Raw genomic sequence first — 12,020 nt, 5'->3', positions numbered from 1 at the left:
GACGAGACGGATGTTCGTAACGCGTCTCTCTTATTATCCATCTTGTAATGTTGTCGTTGTAATTAAACGCGGATCCGAAACACGAAGAATGCTACACACAGACTGGAGTCACGTTCCGCCACGAGAGAATAAGCAACTGTAATTGTAATTTGCATTAAATTATAGGATAAATTTCTATTTATATACCGTATATTTTTTAATGTATATTTTATATTACGTCCGTTTCCTGATTCTTTAAATATCTTTCGTATTGCACACATATATAAAGGTTTAAATAAAATTTATATTTTGTGAATTCTCGTCACGAATTATATTCGTATCATCTGAAGTGAACTTTGCACCAAAGTTCAAATATTTTCGATCAAACATTTTCCAATTATTATTATTATTATTATTGGCTATTACATTGGTATTCTAAAATCTTATTTAAAATAGCTTTATCGCCACGTTTTTAATGCTGAATTAGTGTAAACAACCTCCTGCATAAACAAAGCGTCAGCGGAACAGATGACTCGAAACGCAGCGCGCAGTGACGTAGCATTCGTAGCGTATCCATCGTTCGTCCCGCCGGAGTCGGAATCGAGAGATTCGATATCTCGAACGCGTCTCGAATTTAAATAATCTCAAGTTTAACCTTTCGAAAAATCGCGCACGGGCGACTCTTCGAAAACCGAGCCCCGAGTAATTTTACGGAGTAATTTTTCGCGCGCGGCAAAGAGGACAAATTTAGATATTTGCGTCGAGCTCGTCAACTTTTATAATTTGTTCGATTACACTTGTCAGTTAAGTTTATTAAAACGCTCCATGCGCTCCATCCTCGCTCGGACACTCTCGGACGGCCTTCTCCTGCGCGCGAGCCACAGCCGTGTGTAACGAGTCGTGATCCGCGTTCAAGAGCTCCGGCGCGGCGCGCGGCGCCGAGAGCAGACCGCGCCGCGGGGTCCTTCCCCGGCGGTCCCTCACGTCGGCCGGCGTCGGCCGGCGGCGGCGGCCGGGGCCCGACTTCCCCACTTCCCGCTGTCGACTCTCGCCACCCGCCGACACCGACACGGCCGCCGCCGTCGCCGTCGTTGTGTGTCGCAGTTACACCGAGTCCGTTCGCGCACTCGCACTTAAATTCCGAATCCGCGCCGGCGCGCGTGCCTAAACACCACCTGTACGGCCCTCCTCGTCCGCGGCCCCCGGTCCCCTCACGCGGTTCCCCCCTTCGCGCGAGGGCTCTTCGGATATCGCCATCACCACCACCGCATCGCGCGCGCACGATCCGCGGCGCGTGCCCCGTCCTTCGTGGCGCGAGAGTTTAGTCCGTCGGCGGGGTGTCATTGGGAGAGGAGGATATGCCCATCGTCCGCGTCGCGCCGTTCGAGTCGTTCGCCGCGTCGAGAGACGGAGAGAACGCGCCGCGCGTGTGAACCCTGAGAAAAGATCGCCGTCTCGAGTGACCGGGAGAAAGATCCCAGATACATAATATATATACGTATACATATATTACGGATCTATAGGGATTGCGGAAATCGGCGCGCGAGTTATCGGTGAGTTTAAGCAGTCGCGTTCGAACACACGTTCGTGTGTTCGCGCCCATTTTCTACCCAGTTCGCGTTTCCATCGCGTGCCAAAGGTGCGCGTGCAAGGCGTCCAAAAAATTGGATTCGCCGCAAATTTACGTCGAATTTCAAAACGGAAAGAGCGCGGGAGAGGTGTGGGGGATAACAAGGCGGAAATCCCGCGCGAGGGCGCACTTCCGCGTCCCACGTAACGAGATCGATCGATATCGATACGGAGAAAGTTCGCGCGGCGCGTGTCGCGCACAGTTTAGTTGTGCGTCGCGCCCCGAAATTCGAGAGTCGCGCGCTCGTCGCGTCGTTTCTTCGTGCCGCCAAGAGCGAGGCGAGAGTGAAAAGTATGTGCCTTGCGTGTATCGACAAGTAATTCACGTGCGTGGAAAAGTAAAACGTGTTCTACATTTCCGCGACGTAACGGCGGCGGCGAAGGTTTTCGTCTTCGAAGTCGAGTATCGCGAAAGGTGAGGTTAACGAATTGTCGTCTGAACTGTCGCTGTCGACGAAGACGTAAACTTTTGCTTTCGTAAAGCTCGCCTCGACGCATTCCGCAAAATCCGCTACGAGATGATCGTGCATTGACGGAAAAATAGCGCTTATTAATATCGGTAAAATCGCGAATAAATTAAATTATCGTTCCAATTGAGAAAATCGTCGAGATCTCGCAGTCGCTTCGACGCGCGTGATTTAAAGGTGCCTTTTCATGCTCGACGCTCGATGCTCAATTTTAGCGTCAAAATTACGTGATCATAGTTGGCCTGCACGAAAAGCGGCAACAACAAGTTTAATGTCAATCGTATCATTCGTATCTAAAATATTCAGAACAAAACAACAACAGCCTTTGACGCTGAAGCTGAGAAAATCCAGCTTCTTTTTTTTTGACGCTGTCAAAGTCGAAGTTACGTGACTACCAAAAGTCCAACATGTTTTTCTTTACTGCTTACGTCTTGCTGCTTAAGTTTTTCTGTGTACCATGGCCCTAACGCTAAACCGAGCATCTCATCTAAATTTGCACCTTTTTAAGGTTGGACTTTCGAAGCCGACTCGATCGCGATCAAATGCAACGTGGTGCGCGTGCACACGCACGCGTAGCACCCGGGCGGGCGTAAACGGCGCACCAAGTGCGCTAAACTCTTCCCTCGCGCGGCTTTTCGTCGTAAAAGGCCCGCGCGCGCGCGACTCTTTATTTCTGGCCGCGACCGACCGCGCCGCGTCGCGGTTTTGCGTAACCGGGAGGACGAGTTTTTTTAAACGACCGTTCCTCTTCTTTCCTTCTCTTTCCTTTCTTTTTCTTTTCTTCTTTTTTTTTCTTTCCCACCTCGCTTAATCGAGTTCCGTGCGCGTCTCGCCGTTCCCAGGTCGTCCGACCGGTGGACGGACGCGGAGATAAAAAGGTCAAATTTTCTCCGATTCTTTGCATTCTGACACCGGGGTGTCACCGACGAACAATAAACACTCGTTCTTTTTTTATCTAACAATTCTACTTGCAATTTTCCGTCTTTTCGGGAGAAAAGTATTGCCCGACAAAGTTGCCAATGCAAAATTGAGTCAGTCTTTTATCTCAGCGTTATTTTTTCGTTTTTCCCCGGAGTGAAGGGTGCAAAGGATCAAATCTCACAATATTCGACGTTGGTGACGTCCCGTCGACGATTTTTTTGATATTCGCTCGCGGAGATCGCGACGCACGAAAACAAGCCGTATCTTTCTTTCTCTCGCCCTCCCTCTTCCTATCTCTCTCTCTCTCTCTCTCTCTCTCTTTCTTTTTCCCTCCTGATACCTGTGTGTTGGTGTGCAGTGATCATACGGGGAATTGATGCATACGGAATCACGCGGAAGCGAGAAAACGGCTGCTGGAAATCGCGCGCGGAGTGAGGAGACACGTAACACCGACCCGTCGAATTCTCAGCTTCCCTCGGTTCCTCGCCGCGGGACCGATCGGCGTGCGTTGTGCATTGTGCACGTGTGAGGAGGGCGATCTCTACGCGGACCCACCTTCCCTCTCCGCCCCCCGTCGTCGTCGTCGTCGTCGTCGTCGTCGTCCCGCGTTCGTCATGCTGAAGATCTCGCCGGCCGCAGCGATGGAAACATGAGGGCCGCGACAGATCGCACATCCGATCGACGTAGCTCCACTCCTACCGACCATAAATGACGTAAGTATACCCTTCATTTCGCCACGGCACGTCGCGCACGTGGGCCCGAATTCGCGGCACGATCGGGGACCGTCTATTTCCAAATCGTCTTGCACCAAATTTATATTTCGCAAAAATCGAGATTACGAGATTGCAAAAAACGACACCGAACTTTTGTGCAATCCTCTTCAAAAGTACGCAGGTTCGAAGACGATTTCGAAAGGCCTCTACGATTAGCGGCCGACAATTTTAATTGAGATAAAATGCAAAACAGAGACTTTTTTGTCGCACCGAATTATTCTCGTATATCTCCTTTTAGCGAATCTGGGGGAAAAAAACTGTTTGACGAGACTGATATTATTCTTAAATTGCAACCGCAACATTATTGGTGCGTAGAAAAAAGCGATCGGCTATGATTACGAGCAGTTTTCGACGAAAGAACTTTTATTATCTCGAGACTTTAATTAATGGACTTCTTTGCGCTTTTTGCACGATTTATTTCACCGTCATTTGTTAAATGTGCTCAACAATGACAAGGCTAGTGTCGCAATCATCGCGACACGCGCTGATCTTATTTATAGCAGAGGTCACTTTTTAAGATCGAGATTTCAGCATTTTTTTATCCTGAGTCCGCTACGCGCGATTTCCACACGTAATACCCGAATAAGTCTAAAGTGCTCTATAATCCGTAGAGGAGATACTCTAATCTAGTCTAACTAGCGCACCATTTACGTAATTGGTATCGCGTGGACAGTCCGAATAAACGCCTAATTAAAAGTCACGTGAAATTGTACGATCAGGCCTAAAGAAGCTAATAGATAGCATTCCCGGCGACACGTTGTGAAACCAACGTCGATGAAGAATGCAGCGAGGAATGTCACTTATCGCCTCCGCTTGTTCGGTCTTGCGTTAATTCAAAAGATGCGCAAGCCTACTAACTACTATTTTTTATTTTCAATAATATCTACTATTATTTATTTTCAATAACATTACGGAAAGAACGATTTTGTTGAAAGGTCTAAAAATTTTGCTGAATACTGATCTGAAAAGTAATTCTTGAATCATCAAAAAATTTTGTTGGAATGTTAAAAATGATATAAGCATGACTATGAAACGATTTTGATATTCTAGCAATTATTTTCCCATCAAATTATTTCGGTTATTGAACAAAAATTATTTTCAGATCTGGATTCAGCAAAATTGTTCTTTCCGTGTATTGTTCGTATAGCGTTGCATGCCTTCGTTGTTCTCTATTACCGCTCTTGTTGACTGAGAGGCTGAGAGAGTAACCTAACGACCTCTCCGATCGATCTATCTAACTTCGATTACCTGACTTTCTACGTCGCCGGTGCAAGTATATCGTCGAAAACCTCGCGTACCTGTACGTACCTTCGCTGCCTTCGCGCAGCACGTGGCAGCACGATTGTTTGCCAAACGATAATCGTGCGCATCGAACGTTTCGGGAAGGAGAACGTTCCCGTTTCGGAGAGAAGGTATATAGATCCGGCTGTGCTGCACGCGTACTTAGCGTCGAAAGTGAGATCTAATCACTCTCGTTTCTTCCCACCAGACACACACACGCGCGCACACACACACACACATACACACACGCACGTACACGCACACGCACACACACACACACGAGTCTCCCCGCGACCGCGAAAACCTGGGAGGCGTCCTCCCGGCGATCGTGCGAGTTCGCATTCTTGATTTCTTTTTTTTTTATTCCGAGGAGGAAGCGGAATTTCTCATTGTCCAACCACGCGCGGATCAACGAACGTTTCGTCTCTTACAACAATCTCGCGTAATTAATGATTTCGCGCTTACGTCAACGCCATGGGATTTAATCGCTCTGATTAATTTACGGAAGGAGGCGCGCATCGCTTTGCCATTTTCACGAGCATTGCCAAGCTACAGGTTACGTCGTCGGCAACGCGATCGCGAGTAACGCAAGAGAGCGGATACAAAAAGAGAAAAGTGGCAGGCTTGCGCGCGCGTAAAAGCAGGACGGAATAAAACTTTCGTTTTCAATATATTTGCGATATCGTACATATGCTCGTATATGCACTAACCGAAACCGGCGAGAATCGTATCGCGTTGTATAACGTTAGGTATACACGCTTATATGGCTCCGTACTAGAGCTGGTGATTTGCTTCGAAGGCTTCGACATTTGAATTTCGAATTCTTCCAAAGTTTCGAAGTTTAAAATCAAATTTTTAATGTATTCAAAACTTCGAAGTTAACGAAAAATACATTAAAGACTTGAATTTTCTTAGTTGGATTGTTTTATGGATCATTATCTTTCTTTATTTACACATGTAGTAGGTAGTAGTTGGTATGCGGGTGGTCCTACGAGAGGCCCAGCGTCACATAGTTCTATAAAGTTGTAAGTCCCACTTTATTAGAGAGGTTCCAATGGCAGTTTCCCCTTGCCGCCCGACATTGAGCTTCCGTTCGCCCTCGTGCCAGACATCAGTCTTTCTCAGTTCTGTGTCAGACACTAAGCTTTGTTCAGCTCCTGCGCTAAACACTGGTCGTTCTACATTTAGAACTTAGCACTAGACATCAGGCCCCGTGTTTTTTTTTAGTCCCGTGTCGAACACCAGATCTATATCACTTGGGACCTGTCTCTACCGGATATGTTCTTATTTCGCAGAAATATTCTTGATGGTTTTGCCTTGTCTTTCCGAGAGGTGGCGATTGCTTTCCAGAGACCGTGCTCCGATTTGCGCCACTAGATGCCGTAGAGCACTGGCAGCGCATTTCAGAGCATCGTAAGTTCTGGATGGTTTTGAACCTGAATCCTCGGCATGCTGAATCCTCGGTAAGCTGCCACGCAGCGCCCTGCGCCACGATCGCTCCAGCTTTGAAGTTAATTTTAAACGAATAAATTTATTATTTGCACAAATGTATTTTTCGAAACTTCGAAACTTTAAAGCTTCGAAGATACCTTAAACTTCGAAGCTTCGAAGTTCGAATGTCGAAGCCTTCGAAGCAAAATCACCAGCCCTAATACGAAACCTTAAATTTCGAATGGTCGAAGTTAACGTCGAAGCTTCGAATATTCGAAGTGAGTAAAAAGTAACAGCCCTACTCTGTACGTCGCTATACCGTTGACCTGGGAATTGCTAATTGCTCCAATTAGGTAGCGTACCGCCAAAGAGGTCGAGGAATTCGATCTCATTTGGGAAAGAGAAGGAACGAATCGCCCGGCACCTGCGCGGGGACTGTAAATGTAGCCGCGGAGAAAATGCGGAAAACTACAATCCCAGTGGTAGAAATGTTTAACTTTTTGTCCATAACGATTATACTTTTCAAATAGCCGCGGCGAGTCGAGATTTTTCGTCGTCGCGTTTTATTTATAGCCAACCTGGCCGTTAGACGCTGTTGTGACTCGCCTTACAAGTTTCCCGCGTGTTGCAGCCGGTCGGTCGCGGTCTGTTAAGGTCTCAAAAGTCGGTACAATCAACGGTATGAAAACATTCTTTTATTATTATTAGATATACACTTCTTCCTTTGATTTCCGCAACGTTCGACGATTGAACGCTATTATATAAAAATTAATGAAACCGCGAGCTTTCCATTTAACAACAAAATGGAAGTAGAGCAACATAAAATGCATTTTAATTAATGCGCGCAATGCTCTCTGTTCATATTATAAAATCCGTTTCCTGCATACTTCTATATATACCTTACAGTTTCATTATGTACAAGATATATAGTTACCTATTTAAAGAAAAATAACAAAACCGCGCCCCTTGCTACTTCGATTCGATTTATTCGAGGCAATTTGCCGCAACTACGCGCGAGTTAACTAACTTTTGCATAACACCCGTGCAATTATAGGCTGATATATGCGACGCCGTATACGCGGCCGTGGTTGCTTTCTGTTTCTTTGCTCTAACGGCTGATTTAATTTACCGCCGCTTTCACGTGTGGGCAAAGCTGTTGCTAATTGCGCGGAAATATTCGACGCGCCGCGAGTTTCCTTCCGCTTGGCGCGCGCGCGCGCGCGCGCACGCTCCGTTTCCTCGATCGTCTCGTATATTAACGGGACTCCTGAAATCAGAGTTTTGATACACGCCGTTCGTTTCAAAGTCTCTCGTCGAGAGTGGGGGAGGGGGAGGGGGGGGGAGGGGAGAGGGCACTTTCACGCCGGGGAGAAAAGCCACGTTTCGATAAGTATTCGCGGTGAATAGTTCACGTACGAAGTAGGACGCCGCAATAAGTGTTGCGTCTCGCGGGGTCTCCCCATTAACTCTCCGTAGAGCACACATTTTATATCACGCAGCGCGTTCCGCCGCGTCTTCCCGTCGTAAATCGATCATTTCGCGCGCGTGAATGTGCCATAAAGTAACAGAAGAGCTTAATCTTACTCTCTCGTGGTTGTCGCACACATTTATTCAATCCCGAACCATCGAGGAGTATCCTATTTGTAAACGCGTAATTATCGCGAAGCTTAATGTGTTCAATATAACGCAGGGAGAGAGACGCGGACCAATTAAATGTGGAGTAGGAAATAACTGAGAGAAAGCTTCCATTTATCAACGATGATAATCGTCCCGAACGACGAAAGGATTAACGGTTAATGATTCTCCCCGGGACGGACGTGTCGAATTGCGAAACGTTTCCAGCGGGAAATATTTTAAATTTCGCAATCGTCTGTCTCTCCCGAGAGACCGCGTCAAATGGTGGAAAAACTGCACAGGCGATCCGCGGCGATGATATGATAATAAAGATACATATGATATATGAACGTTACGTCCGGGTTGGCGGTTTACGTCTCGAGACCGCCTGCAATTCCCCGCGAGCTCAGTCCGTTGAGCACGTAAAGGACATCCCCCGACAATCATTGTTGGGTAACGAGTCCGGTCTCGGGGAAAGGTTACGCTCGTGCCGTCTCAATTTTTACGGTTTTGTTTGAGGCAATAATCCAGGTTCTTTTCGTGTCTTTCCGTGCTACGTTATTGCAACGTGTGAAACACTCCACTGCGTATATTGAGATTTTTTCTTTTTTTGACTATACTTTGAGATTCTCCAAACAAAACTATCGTGTTGCAGTTGTAATGAAACTTACATGTATGAGTTTTCATTTTTATGTAAAAGAAAAATATGTTCTTTTTTTAAAATGTATAGCCATACATTATCTTTACTCTCTCTATAGTTAAGTAAAAAAAAAAACATACATACATTGTAAATATAATTAAGAATTTAATTAAATTGGATTAAATTAGTAAGCGACAGAGAGACTTTGATAAAAAATAATTATACCCTTTGATGAAATCTACTGTAAGAGGAAAGGATTTGAAGAGCGTTAGATTACGCACAAGTTACGCATGCTTCCAAGTGTCGCTCGTGCGTAATTAATCGTATATATTAATTATTATTCGATGCGTCGAACATGAATAAAATATCGCCTCGAATCCGCGACGATTGTCATTGTAAACAAATTAAATCATAAACCGCAATAAATATTCTAATATAATGCGTGAAACCTTGAAAATACCAATTATCATGTAACGCCGTCGATATAAGCAATATTGGTATTACGAGGACTGGCAGCATTTGTGATGCAAAAGGCTACGCGTCCCGTTTGATATATCGTAAATTAAAATCGCGGTTTTAACTGCCACGATTGCCTCACTGCATGTTCTCCATTACGTAATGCTGCCATCGCGCCCGCATCTTCGAAAGGGGTTGAACATCGCCGAGCATTCGCAATCTTGCATCTACTATCATCGTTCCCGGAGGATTATTGCTGCTACACGGTTAAGAAATTTGTTTTAAATTAACACATCTTACATGTCCCAAACGGTCCACTCAAATTTTTGTGTTAATTTAACGCAAGATAAATATGTTAGAAAGTAACACAAACATTATGTAAAAAATAATACGAAAAATGTAACACTCTAATACAATTTGGAAACGAATTGTGGAAACATTATTCTTCAGTAAAATTAACACTTATAACGTGTAAAATTAACAAGTTTATTTATCTTTTATTCATTCATCTTAGAATTTACGGTTTAAAACTACTTTATTTTTATGTTATTTATTCACTTACTTATAAATTGTATTATTTTGACACTGAGAAATATTGAATATCAATTGTACACAAAATATTTAAATAGCATAATCACATTATGTTAATTCAACAAGCAAATATATTAAAAATTCGACACAAAAAATTTTAACAAGAATGTAAGTGGACCGTATTTAACATAAATACAAAAACGTTTTTTACTGTGTAAGCATTTCTGAAATTCAATGTAAAAATCTATGAACGTGAGTTCATCGTTGTCTTCCTAGAAGACAAAACACGTTTTTTAGCTTATTGCTTTTATCTCATATTTTTATCTCTTATTAAAGACATCTCTCAAATATATTCCGGTATCGAGTACGCTTGAAAAGGAAAAATACGGAGAAATATTTCTTTGATCTATCAGAAATACGCGGTAAGAACGGAATGGATAAATGAGTAATAATTATAAATAAAAATCGCGATGATCCACGGTGGATTTTTGTCAAATCAACGTGTATCGGTTTTATTATCGTTAATTGTCATCACTGTCATTTAATATTATACATTACGTTACTTCTGGAAACTTTCGTGCGAGAATCTGCAATACAGAAAGCCGAGACCCTCACACGTTACACGTCAGTCATCGTTTAACGGCACGATGTAGGTGACGGTTAAAAAAAAAACGCCATTGCCGGCGCTGCACAGAGAATTACGGCTCGAAGACTTTTAAACATTGCACGGCCAGCTGGATCAGCTGTGCGCGTCCGCTTCGCGCTCGAGTGTACGCTCGACGATTGCAAAAGTGAATCGGCGATTTCTTGAACGTCGAAAGTCCTTTCCCGCGAGACTGTGAGTCGCGGGACTCGACGTCGAATCGGCGGCGGTGGCGGTGGCAGCGTGGCGGCTCTCTCGCCGCCGCGCTCGTACCCGATCGACGCTGTTCCGTTGGAATAAGAGAGAACGTCGTCGTCGTGCCGGCAGCGGCGGCGGCGCGGCGGCGCGACGGACGCGGGGTATATCTGGAGAATCACGGGCATTGACCCGTATACAAAAATCCTCCGACTCTAATCCGCCGTGTCACAAAAGTAAAACGATCAAAGTCGGTTAATTGACTCGCGCGCGTCAAGCTCGACGAAACGAGGAGAATGAGAAAGGCGAAATCGACGTCGGCGTCGCTCTCGCTATGCGAGTTTGCATTACGTCTCGAGACATTTTACGCGGATTATAGACTTTCATCGCTCAATTAAGAGATATAAATGTGCTTTTATACGTGCGCGGTACTTGACAGGTTTTTATTCTTTTTTTTTTTCAATTTATTTTTGTTGCAGCCGTATAATAGTACGGTTGCGAAATATCGATAGGTAATGACTCCCTCTTACAGTCGTCAATTTTCAAGTAGACTCTTCTCACTTTATCGCCGCGTTTTGCGCCGTGTTTACTAGAATGCCTAATAGAGACGTGCCGTAAAATCGAGAATGGAGGTGTGTATAATGATACGCGAATGCAAAAGAGCGCCTATAAATGGCCACTCGAACTACCATCGCCTGTATTTATATTAAAAAAAGAAAAAGACAGAAAGATGGCGTCACGCATATCATAACACGCGAAATAACGTACATCTTCGTTGTGACGCGATTGGTTAGAGAGAGAGAGGCACCGCGAAGTGTCGGGGGGTTTACGAGCGGCCACGCCGCTATATATATCCCGTCAATAGAAGAAAAAAAAAAAAGAATTTACTTTCAATCGCGCCGTATAGCATTGAGACACACGGCGCTCACGTGGAACACCACGTGAAAACGTAGGTGGTGGCGGGAACGGCCGCCTTCTGTAAAGAGCGGCGCGGGCGCTCACCTGCAATTAGGGATTTACGATCGCGAACGTCTGACATTATATGGCGAAAACGGAGGATCCCCTCGGGTGCGCGATGAGCGATTTGTGACTCTTCGACGTGTGATACTTTTGCCTCGGCCTCGGCCGCAACGTGAGCGGTGCTGCTTCTCTTTTTCTCTCTCTCTCTCTCTCTTACGCAACGAACCGTCCGATCCGAAGATGTTTATTCGCGATACGAATCTTTACGCGAAGGCAGCGCAACACCGCGGTGTTCCCGTACGTGCCCCGCGCACAGCTGCGCGGCCGTCCGTCGTGCGTGTATCTTCACGCGCGGAATACATATACCGTCCCGGTAGGTGGAATACAGATTTTTCGGAGTTATCAATAACCGCGCGACGTGACAAGCGGCGCGTCGTCGTCTGCTTTCTGAATTCAGCACGTTTTGTTTACTTTGCGAAACGTCCATCAATATCTCCTCC

The 12,020-nt window shown here is 45.4% G+C and overlaps 1 protein-coding gene across 3 annotated transcripts in view; it reads left to right on the top strand.

Moving 5' to 3' along the window:
- The first annotated feature begins 1,087 nt into the window (after positions 1–1,087).
- Positions 1,088–12,020, top strand: part of LOC105451467 (A disintegrin and metalloproteinase with thrombospondin motifs 18) — a 65,315-nt gene continuing 54,382 nt past the window's right edge. For 2 of the 3 annotated variants that reach the window (XM_011691923.1, XM_011691928.1), the window contains exons 1-2: positions 1,088–1,532; positions 3,355–3,709. The gene's annotated coding sequence lies outside the window, so the exon portion shown is untranslated. Of the gene's footprint in view, positions 1,533–1,688; positions 2,024–3,354; positions 3,710–12,020 lie in introns of those variants that run through there. The other variant, XM_011691924.1, reaches the window with a different exon arrangement.

This window comes from Wasmannia auropunctata, unplaced genomic scaffold (assembly GCF_000956235.1).
Source record: "Wasmannia auropunctata unplaced genomic scaffold, wasmannia.A_1.0 LD336051.1, whole genome shotgun sequence".
Classification (NCBI taxonomy): Eukaryota; Metazoa; Arthropoda; class Insecta; order Hymenoptera; family Formicidae; genus Wasmannia; species Wasmannia auropunctata.
Note: the sequence above shows the minus strand (reverse complement) of the source record. Positions and strands in the feature narration are given on the sequence as shown.